This window comes from Bos grunniens, chromosome 20, assembly GCF_055505025.1.
Source record: "Bos grunniens cultivar Pamir isolate PY7600 chromosome 20, Bosgru_T2T1.0, whole genome shotgun sequence".
In the NCBI taxonomy this organism is placed as follows: domain Eukaryota; kingdom Metazoa; phylum Chordata; class Mammalia; order Artiodactyla; family Bovidae; genus Bos; species Bos grunniens.
Genome location: NC_141184.1, coordinates 6,901,511 through 6,927,652, shown reverse-complemented (window position 1 = coordinate 6,927,652; position 26,142 = coordinate 6,901,511). Strand labels below are relative to the sequence as shown.

At 42.6% G+C, this 26,142-nt stretch overlaps 1 long non-coding RNA gene across 1 annotated transcript; it reads left to right on the top strand.

Moving 5' to 3' along the window:
• Positions 1-4,023: 4,023 nt before the first annotated feature.
• LOC147350065 (uncharacterized) lies at positions 4,024-9,346 on the top strand. The gene is made up of 2 exons (XR_015149153.1): positions 4,024-4,803; positions 9,171-9,346. It is a non-coding gene; the product is annotated as an uncharacterized LOC147350065 (long non-coding RNA).
• Positions 9,347-26,142: the final 16,796 nt, after the last annotated feature.

The following is a 26,142-nucleotide window of genomic DNA, read 5'->3' as shown; positions in this document are numbered from 1 at the left end:
TGAGTTTGAGTAAACTCCAGGAGTTGGTGATAGTCAGGGAGGCCTGGCGTGATGCAGTTCATGGGGTCGCAAAGAGTCGGACATGACTGAGCGACTGAACTGAACTGAAGAAACACTTGACAAGGATGTTGCATTTCTTAACAATCAAGGTAGGAAAGAAAGGACAAGAGTCATTCTTTACAAGTCATGTCTTCAAGTAAGAAGACAAAATGGAAAATAAGTATTGGGGTAACACCACAGGAAGTCCAAGTGTCTTAACCATGCTTATTTTAATTAATCAAATGGAAATATTGTGCAAAGAAGAATTATTCACACTACCTCATATGTCTTTTATATATATATTTTTTCGTTTATTTATTTATTTTTGGCGGGGCTGGGTCTTCATTGCTCAGGCTTTTCTCTAGTTGTGGCGAGCGGGGGCTTCTCTCTGACTGTGATGCTCTGGCTTCTAATTGAGGTGCCTTCTCTTGCTGTGGAACATGGCTCTATGGCCCGCGGGCTTCAGGAGTTGCAGCATGTGGGCTCAGTGGTTGCGGCTCCTGGGCTCCAGAGCCTGTGCTCAGTAGCTGTGGCCCATGGGTTTAGTTGCTCTGCGACATGGGGGGTCTTCCTGGATTAGGGACTGAACCCATGTCTGCTACACCTGCAGGCAGATACTTCACCACTGAGCCATCAGGGGAGTCCTGGCTTCATATGTCTTTAAATGAAATGCATGAATTTTATTTTAAAATATTATCATTTTGGTGGTTTTTTTCCCACAGAATTCTGCATTTGTCTCTCCTTGCTCTTCTAGGGCACTGGCTCATTTACTGGTTTATATTAAGTGGGGGTGATGCATTCACCTGCATACACATGCTGACGTACACATCGAGTGAAAGCCTCCTTTGGATAGTTCATGGTATTCTGTCACGTGTTAACTAAGACTCTGCTGATGAACACTTAAGTTCTTTCAAATTTTTTGCCATTCCAATCCATGCTGCAGAGGTAACACTGCACACATATGTTCTTTCTGTGTATGTAAGAATCTCTGCAAAGTGTTCTCAGCACTGAAATTATATGATCCAAAGCTTTATACCTTTGTAATTTTTACCTCTATGGAAGTAGAAGATAGATAGATGATAGATAGAAACATACATTACATACCTTCATCAGTAACATTAAGAATGACCAGACCCTTTTCTTTTTTAAGTTTTTGATATTCCATGCCAAGAGGTTCCACCATTCTTCCCTTTCTGGGGTCACCTTCGGACTCTAAGTTCTTCAAAGAAAACTCAGTGAGAAGAAACAAGAGTGGGGTCTCATGTGCAAAACAGAGTTACAAAGTTTGATTTGGTTTTCATTTCATACAGTGCCCCGACTAACTTGATGTGCGGACTTTGGTCTCTACCTTACAAGTTGCATGCACTAAAACAATACTGAATGCTTGCCCATGGAATTTATACTTCAATTAAACTTTTAATTTGATGACGGTTTTAGATTTGCAGAAAAATTTCAACGTCACAAGAATTGCACAAATGGTACAGAGAGCTCCCGTGTCTTCTGGATCCAGTTCCCTTACTAGTAACACCTTACATTACAATGTGCTGTGCTGTGCTTGGTCACTCAGTCGTGTATGGCTCTTTGCGACCCCATGGACTGTAGCCCACCAGACCCCTTTGTCCATGGAATTCTCCAGGCAAGAATACTGGAGTGGGTTGCTGTGCCTTCCTCTAGGGGATCTTCCTGACCCAGGGATCGAATTCAGGTCTCCCACAGGCAGATTCTTTACTGTTTGAGCTTTCTGTTGCTTAGTCATTCAGTCGAGTCTGAGTCTTTGCAACCCCGTGGACTGTATCCCACCAGGCTTCTCTGTCCATGGGATTCTCTGGGCAAGAATACTGAAATGGGTTGTCATGCCCTTGTCCAGGGGATCTTTCCAACCCAGGGATCAAACCCAGGTCTCCTGCATTGCAGGCAGGTTCTTTACCATCTGAGCCACTTATGTACATTTGTTAAAATTCTGTGAAGCAGTGTTTTTATGTTATTGTTAACTAAAGGCCATATATTCTAAAGTTTTTCTTAGTATTTTACCTTTTATCTTTTTTGTGTTCTAGGATTCCCATCCAAGATATCACATCCCTCTCCACCTTGGTACTTCTTAAAGTAACATGTCAACCTGTGGGTTCTTAACTCTGAAATCTTGTTGTTCATGGAGAACGTACTTCTCAAATGGAAGATGCCATGGTCTGAATGTTTGTGTCGGCCTCAAATTTATATGTTGAAAGTCTAACGCTCAAGGGGATATTATTATGAGGTGAGGCCTTTGGGAGGTGATGAGGTCACAATGTGGAGCCCTCTTAAATGGGATTAGTTCCCTAGTGGCTCAGCAGGAAAGAGTGCCTGCCAATCTAGGGGACTCAGGAGATATGGGTTCGATCCCTGGGTCAGGCAGATACACTGGAAGAGGGCATGGCAACCCACTCCAGTATTCTTGGCTGGGAAATCTCATAGACAGAGGAGCCTGGAAGGCTACTGTCCATAGAGCTGCAAAGAGTAGGACATGACTGCAGTGGACCGGACATGCACGCAAAAAAGGTCCCAGAGAGCTAACTATCCCATCTTCCATGTGAGAGAAAATAAGAAATGGGGCTCTCGCCCAACCATGTTGGTACCCTGATCTTGACCTCCAGAATACAGAACTACAAGAAATACATTTATGTTGTTTATAAACTTCCTGGCTCTGGTATTTTGTTATAGCAACCTAAACAGACTAAGACAGAGGATTATTTTTCCCTTCCACCTATTATACCTGAGGGTCAGGATAAGGGATTAGGGCTCTGCTTCCTTCCCCATGCTGCGTCCAAAGCATCACTTTATCTCCAACTTTCAAAAGCCCTGCTCCTCTGAGGCCAGCACTACCAAAATCTACCCCAACTCCTCCCCTTTCCTGCCAGGAGTGTCCTCCTCTCATTTCTTCCTTTCATTGAAAAACGTAGCCTCTGGGTCACCGGTTTCTTCCACACCTCATCTACGTTGTACCTGCATTCCTGCCAGTTACTGATTTCCAATGCCCACACAGATGTACCATCTATGATCATTGTGGATGTACCAGTTACATCTTGGCCTTGAGTCTCTACGTATCCTCATCTTTGGTGACCTTCCCTTCAGTGCACTGTGGCCACCTTCTCGCAGGCTCTTCCCTCAGAAGACACGCCACCTCTCAGATAGTGAATTCTGACATTCCACTCGCCAACCATGCATTTCTATCCACCAAGACATTTGGTCAAGTGTAAGTGCATGGGTGCTCAGTTGCTTCAGTTGTGTCCCACTCTTTGCAACCCCTAACTGCAGCCTTCCAAGATCCTCTGAACATGGGATTCTTTAAGCAAAAATACTGGAATGGGTTATCAAGCCCTCCTCCAAGGGATCTTCCCAGCCCAGGAATCAAACCCAAGCCTCCTGCCTCTCCCGCATTGCAGGAGAATTCTTTACCGCTGAGCCACCAAAGAAACCCCTTGGGTCAAGTATATCCAACTGCAAAAATTCTATTAACACAACGTAATTTTTAACTCATTGATTTTTTTTTTCATTTCCTCAAAGTCCCTTTGACCTTCCTTTCCTCTGTTGTACAATTTAGAGTCATCATTAAAATCCTTCATTGTCAATCAATTTCCTTCACTTTCTTTACCCACTTGGTCCTTGGGTGGCAGCCCTCCAGGCTGGAGGCGTGTTTCTGTCTGCTGTCTCTAACCTTCACGGAAGCAGCTGGACATTGCTAGTGGAAAACCACACGTGCTGTCACTTAGACATTCCTCCGATATCTTTATCTCAGATTTCACACGGGCATGATTGCCTTGTAAACCTACTTTCATCTATTCTCCGTGGTTTTCTCTTCTCCCAGATGGCAGTCTCATAAATTTCCCTCCCTCATATCCTCAGTGGGTAACCTTGCCTCGTAATTCATAGAATGAATAGAAGGCACCAGGTGGGAAGCCTCTTACGGCTCCCTCCCAGTCCATAAATCTGCTCACATCTGGACTCCTCGTCTCCTTTCCTCCTGTTATAACTGACTCGATGCTTCTTTCACCAGCACCCAGTTCTTCTAAAGGTGCTGGAGGTCCCATCTCTTCTCGGTATTACAGGGCTCACTTCTGCTGATCCTGTACCATCAGTCTCCATGTTTTCCTGGATTATGCTTGGCAGCCTATAAACAAGATCACCAACAAGATCATCAAGGTCTCCATGATGCTGGACAGAGATCATTTTTGGTTTTAATCTCACTGAGGCTGATCTTGCCAACAACTTGCTTTTCTCTCGGTCTTTGTGACATCAGTTCCTCTTCAGTCTTTTTTGGCTCCCCTACCCTCCAGGATTTCTCTGGAGGTTGAAGAGCCAAGTTCCAGTTTGTCTACTCTTCTCTTCTCCCCTGAAATCCTACTTCTAGATGACAGCCTCCACCAATGAAGGTTTAAATCACATCTGTATGATTCTGACAGACGTCTTCCCAATAAATCTTCTCTGTGTTTAATTCTATGTTGAAGACTGCCTCTTGAAGATGTGAGGGATATTTATATATTTGTCCTCAACAAAGACGAGGCTACTCAAGCCTCAAGAAAACTCCACTGGGATCTTAGCAAAAGATGGATTATGAGGAGGGGGACGTGAGCATCCTGTGTTTCAGGGGTGAGGATGGCGCAGGCTGCAACTGCTTGACTGAAATGACAGTAGCCATGTGATTCCCATTACATTCACAAGCTCTTTCATGCAAGGACTGCAACAGACACTCATGAGTCACATGGACTTTAGTGAGCAGCTGTAATCAAGGTAAGAGTGATATTGAAAGGAAGAAATAATTATTAGATTTACTGGGTTTTAAGTCATTGGTGGGGGCTTCCCTGGTAGCTCAATCAGTAAAGAATCTGCCTGCAGAGACCCTGGTTCTGCAGATTCTCCTGCCTGCAGGAGACCTTGGTTCAATTTCTGGATCCAGAAGAGCCCCTGGAGAAGGGATAGGCTACTCATTCCAGGATTCTTGGGCTTCACTGGTGGCTCAGATGGTAAGAAATCCACCTGCAATGCAGGAGACCTGGGTTTGATCCCTGAGTTAGGAAGATTCCCCTGGAGGAGGGCATGGCAACCCCCTCCAGTATTCTTGCCTGGAGAATCCCCATGGACAGAGGAGCCTGGTGGGCTGCAGGCCATGGGGTCACAAACAGTTGGACACGACTGAGTGACTAAGCACAACACAAGGCATTGGTGAAAACAACACACGTGTGTGCTGTGCTGTATTCAGCCACCTCCCACTCTTTGCGATCCCCTAGACTATAGCCTGCCAGGCCCAGCTGAATATGCGATTTCCCAGGCAAGAATACTGGAATGGGGTGCTATTTCCTACTCCAAGGGATCTTCCTGACCCCAGGATCCAACCTGTGTCTCTTGAGTCTCCTGCTGCTGTTGCTGTTAAGTTGCTTCAGTTGTGTTCAACTCTGTATGACCCCATAGATGGCAGCCCACCAGGCTCCCCCATCCCTGGGATTCTCCAGGCAAGAACGCTGGAGTGGATTGTCATTTCCTTCTCCAGTGCATGAAAGTGAAAAGTGAAAGTGAAGTCACTCAGTCATGTCCGACTCTTAGCGACCCCATGGACTACAGCCCACCAGGCTCCTCCATCCATGGGATTTTCCAGATCAGAGTACTGAGGTGGGGTGCCATTGCCTTCTCCATGAGTCTCCTGCATTGATAGGCAAATGCTTTACCACTGTGCCACCTGGGAAGCCATATGTGCCTTCAGAGAGCATCTGCTCTCCTCTGCTGCCCCTTACCCAAATCTCCCTCATCTCCAGGAGAGGCTTGGGGCTCCCGAGCTCTGTCCATGCAGATTGGAAGTCCTCCCTAAGCCAGACGTCCATACTTAGCATCATATACACTCCCATCCCGGGGGCCCTTCTGTAGCCCCCATCCCATGCTTCCTACAGGGACCTACCTCAGGGAAGTGTGAGTTCCCAATTCTCTTCCTTTGTGGTGTAACAGGGCATACTCCCTGCCTGCTCAGGTGGGAAGGGCTGCAGAATCGGGGGTATAATCCCAGAGCCCTAACAGTTTGCTCAATAGAGATTCACACTGTCTGACTCCTAAGAATGTTGCATTGTCATGGAGGATAATTAAACTGAAACGAGGCCTGCATGTACCTGGGCTTTGACAGCTGACGGAATTGCTAGAAAGACTAAGTGAACTATTTTAGAGAGTTTCATGGCTTCATGTAGGAGGGAATTTAAAAGAATGCCGTTATGTAGGAAAACATGCAAGTTCAGACAAACGTGGCTATGCTTTATTAATACATTTTCTCTAAATACCAGTGACAGCACCTGACAGAAGTGAAAGGGATATTTGGTGCTGGTTCAAAGCAAGACTTTGTGTTTTAATTTGATTTATTTCCTTAACGTACAAGAAAGGATCAAATCACATTTGGGAGAATTGCTGTGGAGTTTGGTAATAAAGGAGTCTTGTTTCACTGAATTACTGGAAGCTATTTGAAGACAGCTTTGCTGTAGCCATATCAGAAGTCAGCTGCCAAATCTAAGCAGATGAAAGCTCTGGAACTCCATTTGAGAGCAGGTCATGGCGCCTCCTGGAAGGTGGTCACATCTCTGCACAGCTGTCGTGGTCTAGGGGGCTGTAAGGATACAGATCAGTGTGGCTAAATTTGCCTCAGAATGCAGAGACATGGTCATTTCAATAAACTGTCACCAATTGCCCACTTGTCTGCATTTTGGGGGCCCTGTTAGCAATAGCAATATAATATCCTCACTCTCTTGGCTTTAAAAATCAACCGATATGTAGCAACTACTCCACCTGTTGATATTCAGGCACTATAATTCCACAGTAGCAAGCATGATACACAACCCATAATGTCACCAATTTGTTTTCTGATCTCCAGAAGAGTTGAAATTTAAATGATCCCAAATAAATCCCATGTAAAACGTGCCAGCTTCTCTCCTAAACTGACCCTCCCATCCCAGGAGTGATGGGAATCCTTTCTTTAGCAAGCAAGCACGACAAAGGACCACAGAAGGGTGTTTGGAAAAGCCTTGCTTCTCACATTAGTTGAAACCACCCTGGATCTCAGAGGCACCATGCCCTCAAGCACAGAGATTGACCCCATGGTCTGTCCCAGTTGCATGAAGACATCTACATTCTAGGGTGGCTCAGGAATATTAGGAGTTTAAAGCCAGTGGCATTTCTAGATCGTTAGAGTTTTCTTGGAAAGGAAGACTGCCTCTCCCACCGTTCTCCAGATGAGGCATTCCTTAACCAATGCCGGGTGTGGTCAGTCGCTCAGTCGTGCCCAACTCTTCAAAACCTCATGGGCTGTAGCCGCCAGACTCCTCTGTCCGTGGGATTTTTTCAGACAAGAATACTGGAGTGGGTTTCCATTTCCTCCTACAAGGGATCTTCCTGACCCAGGGATTGAACCTGGGTCTCCTGCATCAGCAGGCTGATTCCATACCACTGAACCATCTGGGAAGCCAGTCTTCTCCATCTGCAAGAACCACACACTTTATATGAATAGGTTAGTGTTGACATCCTGGAGGTTATAACTGTGTGGCTTCTGCTTATGGAAAACATCTTTACAGAAAGAAGATGCTAAGCAGAATTGCAGGTTTCTGGTGAACTGTGATTGGAGAAAAAAAAAAAACTGCACAGATTTTATTTCCTTTAATTTAGAAACAATGTATAGTTTTAAATAAGAGAATTTCAGAGGATTTTTATTAGGTTTTGCAAATTAACAAAATGAATACACCATTTTTAATGTACACCCCATTTAGTGATGGCCCCTCATGCCATTTCTTCCTCCCACTCCAGTATTCCTGCCTGGAGAATCTCATGGAGAGAGGAGCCTGGTGGGCTACAGTCCATAGGGTCATAAAGAGTCAGACACAACTGAAGTGACTTAGTACCTCATGCCATGGTTTCCCCCGACCATCAGGTGCTAAACATTGTTCTCACCTTGGAAATTAGGCTAAGCTTGAATCAGGTTGTAAGTTCAGTCTCATTCATGCTCATATAGAAACGTGCCTAAAGAAGCTTGTATATGTCTATTAGTTTCCTATCAACTCTGATTTGTGTAAGGACAAACTAGAAATACTACAAAATGCATAAAAAGAAAACTTCAAGAACTTCCCTTAGCAAGTTTCAGTGCATTTTTTATGCTATATGAGCAATGTCAGTTAGCTTAAGAGGGCAGAGTCCAAAGTAAGAAGGCTCTGAAATTTGCATCTCACATGGGTCACTTAATTTCTCAAAGATGCAAATTCTGATGCATATCCAGGAAAGCACCATGGACCCAGGAGTCCTTCCAAGAAATGCCTCTGCAGAGCCACTGAGTTGGAGAAAACTAATCCGTCACCATCTCCTTAATAAGAAGCCAAGAAACAGTCTTGTGAATCAATTTGTTAGTAGCATCATGCTTTTATTCTATTGAAATTTACTTGGCCCTTTCACAATGGAAATATGTCTGTGAGATGGGTGAGCAGAGCAACCAGCTTTGTCATTCTCTTTAATTTGGGCTTCCACCTGGAATCTGTCAGGGTTTCCTTCTGGGCTAGAGATAGGAATTATAGCATATCTAGATATATCTAGATATCCTAGATATCTAGGAATTCTAGGTATAGGAATATTTGGGGAGAGGGTTTTCTTTTTTAAGTGGCCCAAACCTCATATCCTTAATCTGGTGCATTGGGAAAAATGAGTGTGTCAAAGATGCCATCTTCTCTGTGATCTGAATTGCCTCCTGAAAATAAGGAATGTCACAGGGAGAAAACGCTCATCTAAGGCCCAGACTTTGGTTCCAAGACCTCGTTACCTCTGAGTATTGCTGTGACTTCACTTCTTTCCCTCATTCGTGTGGCTAGATTCTGTCCTGCGGGATCTAATGATCAGGTTGGAAGAGAGACTTCCTCTGCTCCTGAGGGCTGGACATAATCTGAGCACAGAGCCGTCTCTTGACAGCTCACTTGATCCATTGTTACCCATGCACTCATGTTTCTCCAGCATTAGGATACTGAGACCCGTGGTCCTTTGCCTTAAAATAGCAACTATTTTATGCTTGCTCTATTTCAAACTCTGTCCTATTACTTTTCCATATTTTACATAATCTATATAAAAGCTATACTTTTATCTTCACTTTACAGATGAGGAGATTTAAGTCCAAGATTGCCCAGCCAGTAAGTGACAAGTCTGAGGCTTGAACCTTTTCAGGTAGGTGGTATAGAGATACAGATAGGAAATGTCTCCGTGTTTTCCATAACTGTCATTATGAGTTAATTAAGAATCCATGTGTTTCACAAATAAATATAGCAAACAACAATAGCTTTGATTTTGTAATGTGATTGTTGGTTTACATCTTTATTTTGCTGTCAAACTTCATGTGACACATCCTACGGGCTTTATTACAATTCACAGTTAGATCTTTGAGAATGGAGAAGTCACTCAAAAACTTCTTTTTTGAAGATAAGAGAAGCAAATTGGTATCTAAAGGTAGAAAGCAGATTTCTTGATGTTGTTGTTGAGTCCCTAAGTCATGTCCAACTCTTTGCAACCCTGTGGACTGCAGCATGCCAGGCTTCCCTGTCCTGCACTATCACTGGGAATTTGTTCAAATTCACATTAATTGAGTTGGTGAAGCCATCCAATCATCTCATCATCTGTCACCCCCTTATCCTCTTGGCCTCAGTCTTTCCCAGCATCAGGATCTTTTCCAATGAGTTGGCTCTTTGCATCAGCTGGCCAAGGTATTGGAGCTTTAGCACCAGTCCTTCCAATGAATATTCAGGGGTGATTTTCTTTAGGATTGACTGATTTGACTTCTTGCAGTCCAAGGAATTCTCAAGAGTCTTCTCCAGCACCACAGTTTGAAAGCATCAATTCTTTAGTGTTCAGCCTTCCTTATGGTCCAACTCTTACATCTGTACGACTACTAGAAAAACCGAAACTTTGACTACATGGAACTTTGTCAGCAAAGCGATGTCTCTGCTTTTTGATATACTAAGTTTGTCACAGCTTTCCTTTTAAAGAGCAAGTGTCTTTTAATTTCAAGGCCCAGGATGTCCTGCTGTGAACTCTTAGTGCGACTCCCTGAAGATGGCACCCTCTTTAGGGAAACTGGGGCATCACACCCTCTCCTGAAACCAGGAGAGGCTTCACTTTGGATTGCGGGCTAGTGAGTGTAGACATTGACCCTCAGCTGTAAGCATGAGGCTCCAGTTTCTCTATTGATTTGAAATACACTGCTGCTGCTGCTGCTGCTGCTAAGTTGCTTCAGTCGTGTCCGACTCTGTGCGAGCCCATAGACAGCAGCCCACCAGGCTCTGCCGTCCCTGGGATTTTCCAGGCAAGAACACTGGAGTGGGTTGCCATTTCCTTCTCCAATGCATGAAAGTGAAAAGTGAAAGTGAAGTCGCTCAGTCATGTCCAACTCTTCACTACCCCATGGACTGCCACCTACCAGGCTCCTCTGTCCTTGGGATTTTCCAGGCAAGAGTACTGGGGTGGCGTGTCATTGCCTTCTCTGAGAAATACACTAGACATTGTCAAAAACCCGCCTGCCAGTGCAGGAGACTTAGAGAGGCAGGTTTGATCCCTGGGTTGGGAAGATCCCCTGGAGGAGGGGATGGCAACCCACTCCAGTGTTCTTCCTGGACAATTCCATGAACAGAGGACCCTGGAGGGCTACAGTACGTGGGATCGCAAAGAGTCAGATACAACTAAAGTGACTTAGCACACACTGCACATACATCAGTTCAGTTCAGATCAGTCGCTCAGTCGTGTCCAGCTGTTTGTGATCCCATGAATCGCAGCACGCCAGGCCTCCCTGTACATCACCAACTCCGGGAGTTCACCTAGACTCATGTCCGTCGAGTCAGTGATGCCATCCAGCCATCTCATCCTCTGTCGTCCCCTTCTCCTCCTGCCCCCAATCCCTCCCAGCATCAGGGTCTTTTCCAATGAGTCAACACTTCGCATGAGGTGGTGAAAGTATTGGAGTTTCAGCTTCAGCATCAGTCCTTCCAATGAACACCCAGGACTGGTCTCCTTCAGAATGGACTGGTTGGATCTCCTTGCAGTCCGAGGGACTCTCAAGAGTCTTCTCCAACACCACAGGTCAAAAGCATCAATTCTTCGACGCTCAGCCTTCTTCACAGTCCAACTCTCACATCCATACATGACCACAGGAAAAACCATAGCCTTGACTAGACGAACCTTTTTTGGCAAAGTAATGTCTCTGCTTTTGAATATGCTATCTAGGTTGGTCATAACTTTCCTTCCAAGGAGTAAGCGTCTTTTAATTTCATGGCTGCAGTCACCATCTGTAGTGATTTTGGAGCCCAGAAAAATAAAGTCTGACACTGTTTCCACTGTTTCCCCATCTATTTCCTATGAAGTGATGGGACTGGATGCCATGATCTTAGTTTCTGAATGTTGAGTTTTAAGCCAACTTTTTCACTCTCCACTTTCACTTTCATCAAGAGGCTTTTGAGTTCCTCTTCACTTTCTGCCATAAGGGTAGTGTCATCTGCATATCTGAGGTTATTGATATTTCTCCTGGCAATCTTGATTCCAGCTTGTGCTTCTTCCAGCCCAGTGTTTCTCATGATGTACTCTGCATAGAAGTTAAATAAGCAGGGTGACAATATACAGCCTTGATGTACTCCTTTTCCTATTTGGAACCAGTCAGTTGTTCCATGTCCAGTTCGAACTGTTGCTTCCTGACCTGCTTATAGGTTTCTCAAGAGGCAGATCAGGTGGTCTGGTATTCCCATCTCTTTCAGAATTTTCCAGTTTATTGTGATCCACATAGTCAAAGGCTTTGGCGTAGTCAATAAAGCAGAAATAGATGTTTTTCTGGAACTCTCTTGCTTTTTCGATAATCCAGCGGATGTTGGCAATTTGGTCTCTGGTTCCTCTGCCTTTTCTAAAACCAGCTTGAATATCTGGAAGTTCACGGTTCACATACTGCTGAGGCCTGGCTAGAAGAATTTTGAGCATTACTTTACTAGCGTGTGAGATGAGTGCAGTTGTGCGGTAGTTTGAGCATTCTTTGGCATTGCCTCATACTGAACCTTAACTGACCATATAGGAGAGCGGGTTAAATTTTCACAAGAGGCATGATGTGGCCAATGCACATGCCTTTGCAGAGTCAGAGGAAAAGATCTCAGCTGAGCAGCTTCCTTGTTACCTGGGCCAGTCGTGCCCTTTGCGGACAGACCATCTCTTTGTGACCCAGCTGGGCTGCAGCACCCCCACGTTGCCTCCGTGTCCCAGAACCAGTGGATGGAACGTGAATCTGGGAAGCTTTCCGGGGCAGGAACAACTGTCCTGGGCCAGTTTATGCATTTTACACAGAGAAAGCTGTGCCTGAAGGTCTTTTGGTCTCTCTATCGCCACGTGGCCGACCTTGGCCAGGACCCCAGTGTCCATGGCCAGGCCCCTCTGGAAGTGATCAGGGAAGGTCAGGGGCTTGGCCAGACCAGCCCAAGCCTCTGTCCCTCAGGGCTGGGTCTCTGCTGAGTCGTTTCCGTCCAAAAGCATCCACATTGTCCCATTTATTTTCAGCATTTCAACATTACCCCTGCCACTTTGATGAAGGATTTTAGCTGAATCAACCTTTACAGGTAATAACTTCCACAGATAAAGTCGACTTATTCTTTTTCTGTGAAGTTCAGTTGTCAAATTCCATTGCAACTTCAAGTTTTTAAAGTAGACTTTTTTTTATGGCCTCAAGTTATTTTCCTCCTCCTATCGTTTGGAAAATTCGGTAAAGAGTTTGCTATAAAATTTTGACCAGGGCCAGCTTTAAGCAGCCAGGTGGTTTGACCTGTGTGTATTTGGAGATATGGAGCAAGGCTGTATTCCCTGCAAAGACCAAAGAGTTAGGCAGTAAAACTCAAAACTTAACTAATACCCAAGGCAAGCCTCCTGTGCTCTTTACTGACTGTCCTTGCCTGTGACCTTTCTGCTCTGCCGTGTCTATCAGCCCCTTTGAGGAATAATCATAGTTATTCTTTCTTCCCCTTCTTGCTCTCTTTACCTCACTTCTTAATATGCTTTACATTAGAAAAGAATCTAACCTAATGGCCATCCATGGGAAATATCTCTCCAGATTTACACATTTATAGATAGAACAGGTCAACTGGAAACTTAATCAAATATATATTTAAATGGGAATAATAAGAATAGAGGTTTTTATTTCTATATATCATGGGAATTGTATTCCAGCTAAGTTCATTTATTTTGAGATTGCTTCTTAACACACTAAAAAGAAGTGAATATTAGGTAAAATTGGATCACCATAATAACAATAGTTCTCCTCATGTGCTGCTTAATTCTAATCCACTGCATACTCATTGCAATTATGGAATGGAATTATATGATGTGATTTGGATTGCCTGGGTCTCTTTTGATTGCCCCCAAGAGGCTATCTGACAAATGCTGAGTATAAATTGCTGGAAAGCAAATACACTTGCTTTCTCAGCAAAGGAGATTTTAAAATTTAAATTCATTATCAAGGAATGTAAGATCATATTAAATATATATAAAAGTAACCTTGCTGTTTAGGAGCAGCTGAATACTCACCACCAAAATATGTCAAGTATCTGCCATGTAATAGTCTATTTACTATAGGACATAGATGAACATTAGTATTTCTACCAATGTGCACCCTTGTATTTATTCGGTGTTAGTCACTCAATCATTCCCAACTCTTTTCAACCCCATAGACTGTAGCCTGCCAAGTTCCTCTATCCATAGAATTCTACAGGCAAGAATACTGAAGTGGGTAGTCATTCTCTTCTTCAGGGGATTTTCCCAACCCAGGGATCGAACCCAGGTCTCCTGCACTGAAGGCAGATTCTTTACCATATGAGCAACCAAGAAAGCCATTGTATTTATTAGATTATAATATTACTTCTGTTTTCACCTAAATAGCTTTTTAACAATAATTCAATATCTATGGTTTCATCTTTCCACTTCATGGGACCAACCAGTCAGCCCCACCCCACCTTCTTACCCTCTGTTGTATGGATACCAATATCCCAGAGACAACTTTATACTCTGACTTTAAAATAGTTGATTCTCTAGGCAACCAGAATTTCATTTATGACCTAGGCCTTAGATTCTATAATTCTACATGGAAAGAGACATGTGAAAATCAACCACTCCCACATTTATCTGATAAGGAAGCTGAAACTTAAGCTAGCCAATGAGCTTCTCCCATGCAGAAGTCCAGTAGCCTTGAATGAGTGAATGAGTGAGTGATAGTTGCTCAGTTGTGTCTGACTCTTTGTGACACCATGAGATGTAGCCTGCCAGGCTCCTCTATCCATGGAATTCTCCAGGCAAGAACACTGGAGTGGGTTGCCATTTCCTTCTCCAGGTAGCCTTGGATGATTAGTATAAATTCTCTCCCCTTGTGGCCATTCTCTCTGCTTCTGTGGCTTCTTCCTTGTGGCCATTCTCTCTGCTAAGTGGATAACTAGCTCAGACCTCTTCCCTTGAAGGCTGCTTGTCCTGGCAGAGACCCCTGGGACCTCCAGTGACCGGTGACTCCAGGGTGGGTCTCAACAGCAGCTGGACTTGGGGCCGACCTTCTCCATGACACTGCAGACCCAGCTCACTCCATCAACATCCCCACCGGGAACATTCCCCATGCTTCACCCACTGCTGACTCATCGCCAACCCCAGTGATGTTTCCAACAGGAAGCTCGTAGGAGTGACCTTGCTGAGCCCTCTACTGACAACTGCAGAATCACAAGCATCTTTTGAAAATCAAGTCTCCTTGAAAGAGCTCTTTGAAAGCTCTCCTCAACTGAACTGAACACCTGAGAGATAGACAGAGATAAAGACAGAGGGAGGGAGAGAGGGGTGCACACTAGGTACACAGCAAGCTCTCATCAAGTTTATTCTTCCTAGAAACATGTTCAGAGAAGCATATTGGGGGGAGGGAGAGAGAGCAGGTCACAATCAAGTAAACAAATAGCAAACAATTTACTTGCAAATGTGCAAGTTTTATGAAAAAAAGAGAAACAGTGACTGAGAAAGTCCTAATTACAAGGGTCTTGTCTCTTGAGGAGGGGATATTAAAGCTCATCTGAAAGGTGAAACTAACTACTCGAAAAGTTGAGGGAAACATCTTCTAGTTCCAGAACATAAAATGCAAATGTGGAGCATTGTGTCCCATTGCAGCGGATCTTATTCCAAGGGATTAAAGCAAGTGCAGTGTTGGTGGTTGGGGTTTCCCTGTGGCTCAGTGGTAAAGAATCTGCCTGCAAAGCAGGAGCCACTGGAGATACAAGTTCGATCCCTGGGTTGGAAAGATCTCCTGGTGGAGGACACGGCAACCCACTCCAGTATTCTTGCCTGGAGAATCCCATGGACAGAGAAGCCTTTTGGGCCACAGTCCATAGGGTCCCAGAAAGTCGGACACCATTTAGTGACTAAGCGACAACATTATCCACTGATGATTTTCTAACTCCATCGTTCTATTTGTACCAATTGTCATCAAATTGTTAGAGACAGCTTTCCCTTCTCTTATTTATGTGTATTTTTTAATCAACATGGACTTCTGTATTTTTATGTTCAACAGTGGTTTGCATTGTACACTGATAATCACCCTGGAATGTGCCCAGCACTTTGAAGGGCCTTTCCAAATCTTTGAAGATCATGTTTTTTTAGTGAGTTTGACTCTAAGAAATGTGTTATCATTGTTTTCACCCCTTGAAACAAGATTGGCTGCAATGCAATATGATATTCAATATACACTGCCTATTACAGTAATTATCTATTTTGATGCCCACATTTTCATAGATTGGACCCAAGACAGCTCTTCCAACTAGTTCCTGGCTGCTGTTGATATGTTCCTATGACTCTTTAGGAACTTGTTTGCTTTTTGGCATAATAAGATGTTCCAGACACATTTTGTGATTTTCCTGCTTGACCAGCTCTGGGAGTCCTGGCTTATTTTATAGAAGCCAATATTTTGATGCTAGGTTATATGTGTATTAGATTCTTCACTATGTTCATGGACAAGACGAGGAGCTCACTCTAATCACTTCTGAAAATATATAGGGTGGTTAAGAGAAGTGAAAATTAAAACTTGGCATTGCAGAACAGCTGGATTGTGGTATTGTTTTCATATAATACCTCCCTATGAACATCAGTGTAAAATGAATGGGCTTGCCTTTTGTCTTTGAAATTGCTTGGTTCTAATGCCAAAGACTTATGTTTCTTCATCATTTGTTCCAAGCTTAGGTTTGAGTAGGAGGACTGAATAAATTGGCCAAAATGCCATCTGTGAACATATCGTATAATGTCCTCCACAGTCTTTCTTCAAAGTTACACGTAAGCCACTTCACATAATTATGCTTTATTGTCCTATTCCTATGATCACTTGAAAGAGAATTATTTCTGTAGAAACTGTGCTTTTATTCTTTGCTTAACTTTTCTAGAAATTAAAAATGCACTCATATGCTTGCAGAATTTGCTGTCAACGAAAAGTAAAGGCTAAATTGAATCACAAGTATTTTCAAGTAAGATTTTCAGATCTTACTCTACTTGAAAATGTAGCTAACATATTTCATGTTTTCTCCTCTTCAGATGCAATATCATTATCAGTTCTGAGATTAGTTATTAGTGGTTATAGCATCAAATGGAATTTCTAGTAAAAATCCTTTATTTTATAGTAAGCATCTGTCTGCTTACATCTTTAAAGTGTTGTCTGGTAGAAAGTTCACTCCAACCTCTGCTGATAATTTTCTATCACTCACTGGGGCTTCCCTGGGGGCTCAGTGGTAAAGAACCCTCCTGCCATTGCAGGAGATACGGGTTCAATCCCTGGGTCAGGAAGATCCCCTGGAGAAGGAAATGACAACCCTGTCCAGTATTCTTGCCTGGAGAATCCCATGGACAGAGAAGCCTGGCAGGCTATAATCCATGGGGTCGCCAACGAGTTGGACACGACTTAGCAACTAAACCACCACTTTCTAAGTATCATGCTTGTGCCAAGTACTTTACGTGTTCTACCTCCACTACTAGATTGGGTTTTACTCTCTCTTTCAGTGTCTGGGAAGGCAACTGGAAATCCAGTGTCTCAAGGTCTTAATTTAGAGCTGGGCCAGACTCCCGTGCCGGTCCTTCCTGTCCACAGTCCACAGTGCTTTACTCTACGGTTTTGTTCAGTGTCCATGCAGGTAACCTTGTCTCCTTGCAGTAAACAAGATCATGCGCTTAAAGCACCTACTTTGCACCTGTACGTGAAATCCAATTTCATGTTGCTTCTCTTACTTCATGTGACAGATATTTTCAAAATATGCCAGCTATCAGTCTAATTTTCATTTGCCAATACTTCCAAAATTCTGGGATTCTCCTCTGTGACACTGTCAGATAATAATTTTTCAGCCAAAACATGTACTTTCTTAAGCAGTTCATTTAATTAAAGGTACATTCTGTAAATTCCTTATTCAGTTCACCACTGAGAAGGAATCTCTTATACATTGAGCTTACTAATGTAGAAGTATTTCTCTAATAATTGGCATGGGGAGGTGTTGATTAGTAGATGAAAAGTGCAAATCCGATTAGAAATCACATGTGAAATGTGAATGTGATTGCATAGAAAAAATATTAAGCTTGCTTGTCTCTAGGAAAGTGAAAGTTACTCAGTCGCATCTGACTCTTTGCAACCCCATGGACTATACAGTTCATGCAATTCTCCAGGCCAGAATACTGGAGTGGGTAGCCTTTCCCTTCTCCAGGGGATCTTCCCAACCCAGGGATTGAACCCAGGTCTCCTGCATTGGGGGCAGATCATTTACAGGCTGAGCCACAAGGGAAGCTTATTTAACTTATATGCAGAGTACATCATGCAAAATGCTGGGCTGTGTGAAACACAAGCTGGAATCAAGATTGCCAGGATAAATATCAATAACCTCAGATATGCAGATGACACCACCCTTATGGCAGAAAGTGGAGAAGAACTAAAAAGCCTCTTGATGAAAGTGAAAGAAGAGTGAAAAAGCTGGCTTAAAACTCAACATTCAGAAAACGAAGATCGTGGCATCCGGTCCCAACACTTCATGCCAAATAGATGGGGAACAATGGAAACAGCAAGAGACTTTATTTTGGGGGGCTCCAAAATCCAAAATGGTGACTGCAGCTATGAAATTAAAAGATACTTGCTCCTTGGAAGAAAAGCTATGAGCAACCTAGATAGCATATTAAAAAACAGAGACATTACTTTGCCGACAAAAGGTCCATCTAGTCAAGGCTATGGTTTTTCCAGTAGTCATGTATGGATGTGAGAGTTGGACCATAAAGAAAGCTGAGCACTGAAGAATTGATGCTGTTGAAGTGTGGTGCTGGAGAAGACTCTTGAGGGAAACTTGAACTGTAAGGAGATCCAACCAGTACATCCTAAAGGAAGTCAGTCCCGCATATTCATTGGAAGGACTGATGTTGAAGCTGAAGCTCCACTACTTTGGCCACCTAATGTGAAGAACGGACTCATTAGAAAAGACCTGATGCTGGGAAAGATTGAAGGTGAGAGGAGAAGGGGACAACAAAGGATGAGATGGTTGGATGACATCACTGACTCAATGGACATGAGTTTAAGTAATCTCTGGGAGTTGGTGATGGACAGGGAGGCCTGGCGTGCTGCAGTCCAGGGAGTTGCAAAGAGTCAGACATGACTGAGTGACTGAACTAAACTGTCTCTAGGAAATGGAGGTGGGGTAATTCTTACTTTTCTATTTATGATACTCTAAAATGAAGAAAGTGGGGGCTTCCCTGGTGGTCCAGTGGTTACAACTCTGTACTTCCAATGCAGCGGGTGCAGATTCAATCCCTGGTCGGGGAACTAGATCCCACAGGCCCAAGGCATGGCCAAAAAATAAATAAAATAAAATGATGAAAGTATGCCAAATCTACCATTTGAGGAACTTAACTATCAGAAGATCTAGTTGTAAAGTACAATGAATTGTAGCACTGGAAAAAAAGAATCCAAAAACACTTTCCATCTTAGAGAAGACCAGCTGTGAGTAACCACATAAAACTAAACAAATGCTGTTAGGAAAAAAATAAGGATATAAACCATCTATAAATTGGATATTAAAACATCCCTGTACAGAGTAACTTCTTATAAGGAACCATTGTGGGTAAAAACCATCAACTAGATGAATTACATAAATGAATTTTTCCAGTGGTGAAATATCCCTGCATCATAAATATATTATTTTCACTAATTTTATTATCCTCTCAAATTAAACCTGCCAGGATTTTATTTATCAATAGGGAATCTATATTCACCAGCGATATTGATAACCCTTTAAATTCCTCCCATGGCTATTAAGAAGCCATTCAAATTTTCACAGAATTGAATGAGTTCACATACATGTGGTCTAAGTATGTTTGTGTATGTAATTTAGTTTATATTTATATCCTTATAAAAATGCGTTTCTTAGAGATTTTCAAATTCATTACAAGAGGTACTAAATTTTATTCTCTTTATTTTATTGTTATAGTGTTGTTATAACACTATAATGGTATTGTTTTTCTCCCTTTTTAATAGCCACTTAAATTAGGAAAGTCTACATAATTTCTCTGTTTCTCAGAATCTTCCTTTGTAGACTGGAACCGCAACACCTATGCCGCTCGATGCACGTAAAGTGTCCATCACTGTGTCCTGAGCAGCTTGGAGGTAACCGCCACGTCAACCTTGTGGGCTCTGGTTGGTTCTAACCCTGAAAGGTCTCATTGTCTTTCCTCTGCAGCCAGAAGGTTGCCTGGGTGCTGGTGCGTCCAGAGACTGTGTACGCTGGACACAGGGCCCTCCCATCTGTCTCTCTTCTATGTGACAGACTCTGGGATAATCAGGATAAACCCATCCTGAAATGCCACACCCAGAGCCTGACTTGAGCTGAGTCGTTTTGCTTCCTTCCCCAGGACTACCATCTGGATGCGCCCTGGTTTGCTCCACTGGGCACCGGGCATGCCCAGACAGGTCACCAGAGACCCAGCACCAGCCTCTCTCAAAACACACCTAACAGGGATGGAGTGTCATCTCCGGGCCTTTGCAGGGGCGTCAGCCCAAGAGAACAATTTCTGTTCTTCTGAGTCTTGAGAAGTTTGATCTTCAGTGTTCCTACAGTTCCTACAGCAGCTTTCTGAAGTTTCACAGTGTGTTCTTACTTTTTCTAAATGTAGATGGTCTTCTTCAAGAAAATTTACCCTACGCACTTCAAAAATATTTACTATAGCTTTGAAAGCTGGTAAAATTCGTGTACATAGATCAAACCTACGGGAGTAAAACGGAGCCGAGCACAGAAGTTTGAATGGGGTTAAAATCACTTCTTAACTACAAATCCTGTTTTATTCCCTCACTAAGCACAGAGCAACTCTCAGTGTGAATCCACATTTTATTTTATTTTTGAGTCACATCAGTGTTCTTCGTACTCCCCTTGACACCGTGCTGACTCCACTGATTCAGGTCTCTAGGAGGCAGGTCCATGCGAGCTCAGGGCCTCCAGCTCTGCAGACCCACTCCTCTGCTCTGATTTCTGGTCCCACAACCTGTGGGAAGGAGCAGCCACCTCCTTCCAGTCCCAGGCCCTCCAGCAAACCCTTTAACTTGTTAAAACCTAGGTTTCTGCATTTGCATATTAATACAACTGTTGATGATAATACAACTATATTCAAGCAAACGGTCATTGACCTTATCACTTTGCCTTCATCACCCTGGAAAGAAGAAGAGAGCAAAACCAGAAAGAGTGGCTTGGGTTTTCCTTATTCCAATTCTTGTCCAGGAATTCCTGGATTAATAGTGATTTTAATGTATCACAAATACATAACAAATGTATATATCACAAATGTATATATATGTGTACATATTAATGCATATATATATTTGTATATATATTTATTATTAATTATTAATGTACTTATTTTTTATGGAAAAAAAATGACTTTTAAGAACGTCAACCAAAGCTTTTTCTTTAATTGGAATGAATACTCCAGATAGAAAGAAAGGATTACCAATAATTTAGAAAATTATAAGGTATTCCTGCTTACTGATAGGCTTTGTTGGTATAACAGTGTTTAAATGAGATAACTTTAAGGAATTTTTTAAAATATAAGAAAGTACAGAAAATAATACTCCCCCTGGGCTTCCCTGGTGGCTCGGACAGTAAAGAATCTGCCTGAAATGCAGGAGAATCGGGTTCAATCGCTGGGTCAGGAAGAGACCCTGGAGAAGGGAATGGCAACCCACTCCAGTTTTCTTGCCTAGAGAATCCCATGGACAGAGAAGCCTGGTAGGCTACAGTCCATGGGGTCACAAAGAATCAGACACAACTGAGTGGCTAACACACCCCTTCCCATGCATCAACGACAAATGCTGAACAAATGTTGACATTTTGTCAAAGAGCCTTGGCACCTTCTCCCAGGTTCCTCCCTGCCTTCACCAGATCTTCCCCAGAGGGCCAGATGTATCATGGACCTGGGTGTGTACTTGCTGGTGTCCCCGGAAAGGGAAGAGATGAAACTGCAGACCAAGGCAACAGTGATGAGTCCTGAGCAATGTCCACATGATGCTGGGTTGGAAGAGCAGTGGGCCTCCAAGTGGCCTCTTTGTCCACCAGAATCCCCTCCTCTGACTGCTGTTCTCCAAAAAACCCTTTGGAGACATGCAGTGGAAGGCTTTTCTGGCAAAGCACTGCTTAGAAACCTGTTGCTCCCAGATTGGAGGCCTCAGAGTCAACATAGGGTGTAAGCAACCCCAGTTCTTATTTGCTACAGAGCCCAGATGTCTTTGAGAAAACAGTCCTGTGAAGGTGGATCAGCTTTCTCATGATTTGCATTTGGTCAACACAGTTAATTGAGCTTCCCTTATAGCTCAGTTAGTAAAAAGAATCTCCTGCAATGCAGGAGACTTGGGTTTGATTCCTGGGTCGGGAAGATGCCCTGAAGAAGGAAATGGTAACCCACTCCAATATTCTTGCCTGGAGAATCCCACAGACAGATGAAGCCTGGTGGGCTACAGTCCATGGGGTCACAAAGAGTCGGACACAACTTAGAGACTAAAACACAATCACCAGCACGGTTAATTAGAGTCCAATGCTGAAATATTGTTTCTGAATCAAGGGCAAGTCTGGGATATTCTGCCTCTTAGAAATAGGCCTGAATATGGCTGCAAATATCTCTGCAAAGTTCAGTTTAACATGCACCTTTCTCTCTGCCTCAAAACAACAATTGAGAAACAGGAGAGAATCTGCACTTTGTGGAATCTTACCTGGTGTGGAATCTTGCCTGGTGTGGAATCTTGCCATATGCAAGCCCTATATTTGTTAGACAGCAACTGGGCCTGGGAGAATGGGGCGTGACCCAAGTCCTCTTCTCATCTTCAGTTTTGCTTCTTGTCCTGGGGCGTCTGTTGACACCAATTTTAATTTACCAGTGGGAATTGGGCTTTTCCAGCATTGAATACTCAAAAAGTATTAAATTCTGGAGAAGGAAATGGCATATTCTTGCCTGGAGAATCCCATGGACAGAGGAGCCTAACAGACTACAGTCCGTGGGATCACAAAGAGTCAGACACGACCAAGCAACTAGACCACAACATATTATCATATGCTGCATTATTAACCTAATTTCTGCACCATGATTAAAATGACCAGGTGACTAATTCCTAATGGTATATCAACTTCACCGTTCATCAAGAATTCTTTCTTACTTTCACCCCCTATTTTGTTAGAAAATGCATGCTTGATTGTCCACCAAAGTAGGCAAAAATGTGGACTTGTGGAAACTCACATTTGCTAAATTCAAATATGATTTCTGTCCAATGAATATTATGCTAATGATGTTATAAGAAAAAATAAGCCCCCCAAAAGAGTTAATTTATACTTATTCTACTCTGAGCAGGTGGTCTGGAAATAGGCTTAAGAAAATGTACTCGCTTTTGCCTTAAGTATGGCCTGGTTTTTGTCTGTCGGTTGGTTGGTTGGTTTGCTTTGTTCTATTTTTGGTGTGTTTGTTTTGGGAAATGTGATGACATTTTACGTATGTCACTCCTAAGAAACCAAGACAGGAGCACCAGGCTTCCCTCTATCTGAACATGCAGATAGTTTGATGAACAGCTGGCATGAGAATGAGATATGCTGTTTTCTTTGCACTTTGACGGGCAGAAATCATGATTTAAGAAAAGAGTACAAATCCAGCAGTTAGCTCTTACATTTCCCGTGAGTCACATAGGTGTTTGATACATTCCAAACTGCAAAGGTGAGACAATAAAGTATGAAGCACAATTCTTTACCTTCAAGGACCACTACCATCCAGAGGTTATGGATCACCCACCCAGCTCTGTACCAGGCTCTGGGTTACTTCTGGGGATACAAAAGGTAAATATATGTGGCTGCTTTTCTGGATACACATGTACACTATTCGGATGTTTTGGCAGAGCTAGACTTGATAGATAGAGTGAGTGGCAAAATCTTGCCTGCCTGCCAAAACGGTTTGCTTCAAAATAATGTTTGTATTGTAAATCTCTTCTGAGGGCTAAAGAGTAGTTGATAAAGATGTAGACTTATAATGATAAAAGCTAGTAGGAGACTGTTATGCAAACTAGAATTTTCAGCTCTTGTATTCATGAAAGAAACATATAGGCTAGCATGTTAAGGGTGAAATCTTAACTCACTATTTCTGAAATTTCTTTGAAATCTCCTATGAGTCCCCAAGGGGAGAAATCTTCTATGTGCTTTACTGCTGTCGGTGTGGTCTCAATCAAGCCTGTATTTCCTTTTTTTTTTTTAAGTACACAGATTAATTATATTTAAATGTTATATTTATACACTCGTGGAACAGATGTCCAGAGCTACTTCATCCTGCAAAACTGAAACTCTATACCCATCGAACTACTCCCCATTACCCTCTCACCCTGTCCCTCTGCAACCACTATTTTTAAAATGTATTTATTTTTAATTGAAGGATAACTGCTTTACAATACTATGTTGGCTTCTGCCATACTTTAACATGAATCAGCCATCCGTATACCTATGCCCCCTCCCTCCTGAGCCTCCCTCCCACATCCCACCTCATCCCACACCACTAGATTTTCACAGAGCCCCAGTTGGAGCTCCCTGAGTCATATAGCAAATTCTCTGCCTATCTATTTTGTAGATGCGGTAATATTTATGTTACCATGCTACTCTCTTCTTTCGTCAACAACCACCATTCTACCTTTGGCGTCTTTGACCACCTCACATTCTTTGTATAAGTGGAATCAGAAAGTATTACCCTTTTTGTAACTGGGATACTTTAAAATAATGTCTTCACAGATAACCCATGTGATAGCATGTGGCAAGAGTTTTCTTTTTTAAGGCTAACATTTCGTCGTATGTATACATAACATTTTCTCTATCCATTCATCTGTCTATATGGGCATATGGGTTGTTTCGACCTCTGACTACTGTGAAAAGTGCTCGGTGTGAACAATGCAAGTGCGAGCGCAAGTGACTCCGTGGTGTCCGACCCTGTGATTCCATGGCCTCAGCCTGCCGGGCTCCCCTGCCCATGGAATTCAGTCTGTATTTCTTAATATCAATTCTTCTCCACCTCCTCCTCCTTCCTCTTCTTTTTGCCTTTTTTTTTTTTTTTTTTGGTGAGAATGTTTAAGATCTAGTTTAAAATACATATAAAATATTAATACTGTGTTTTCAACTATAGTCGTCAAGGCGCCGTGCTGCACACTGAATCCTCAGGATTTATAACTGAAAATGCACAAGCTATGACTTACATCAGTTCATTTTACCCTCCTCCCAGCCCTTGATATTCACCATTCTATTATTCTATTCTGTTTCTGTAATCAGCTTATCAGCTTTTTATGGAAAGAAAAGTTTCCATATATAAATGACACCATCTAATATTTGTCTTTCTCTGCCTGGCTTATTTCACTTAATGCCATCCAGGTTCAGCCACATCATCACAAATGGCAGGATTTCCTCCTTTTTTCCAACTGAATAACTTTCCATTGTGTGTATTTTTTTTATGCCTACATCCACCAAAGGGCGCTTAAGTTATTTCCATACATTGGCAACTGTGAGCAATGCTACAATGAACATGGGAGTGTAGATATTTCTTCAAGATACTGATTTCAAGTCTTGGTGATTTTTACCCAGAAGTGGAACGGCTGAATCATATGGTAGTTCTATTTTTAATTGTTTGAGGAACCTCCATATTGTTTTACATAGCAGCTGTACTGAGTTACTTTCCCGGCAACAGTTTATAAGGATTCTCTTTTCTCCACATCCTCATCAACATATTTTGTCTCTTTTCTCTTTGACAATAGATTGATTGTAATTACTCTAGGGTCTTGTACAAGAGCTTTGTGGGATTACATCTCTTTCTTTCAAATAAATGAGTATTAGATCTTAGGAAATCTTCAGTCACCACTGGCATATCTGAGATGTCTGCATTTTAAATTGTGCAAAGCGAAAGTACCACCTACCCTCCAAGGCTTTTACTTAATTCCAAGTATCAGTATGTTTAATTGGAAAGAGATTTTTAAAGATAAATAGTGTAAGTCTTAAGAGATCCTGCCGCCTTTAGGGATTGTTTTAAAATTATTGCATAAATTCTTTTCTAATTTTTTTTCCCACTGGGGGCTAGGACTGGTAGGCCACAATTGAATCTGTCATTCTCTCATCTGCTCTCATTATTTGCCCTGGGGGCTTGTAGATTAATAAAAAAAATTTCCTTAAGGTATGTTACAAGTAAAGGAAAATTAGTCAGCTTTCCCACCTCATTTTATGCTAATATATTAAATTATGAGCTCTGAAGAAATTAGCAAGGACATGAGATCAACTACTGTCTCTTCCTTTGAGCAAATTAAAATGCAATAAGTACAGATATTCTGTAACCATCAAGTATTAAACTCCTTTCCTCTTTTTTTTTTCTTTTAACATAATCAAAGCTGTGAAATCTAAATAAAATCTTCCATCTAGTTCAACCCCTTCCATTAGGAAAGAAGAGCATCAGATCTGGAGGAGTATAGTCACTGTCGGTCAATGGCAGGACTAAGGGGTGTGTGCACCTCATGTACACACAGGCACACACACGGGCTTC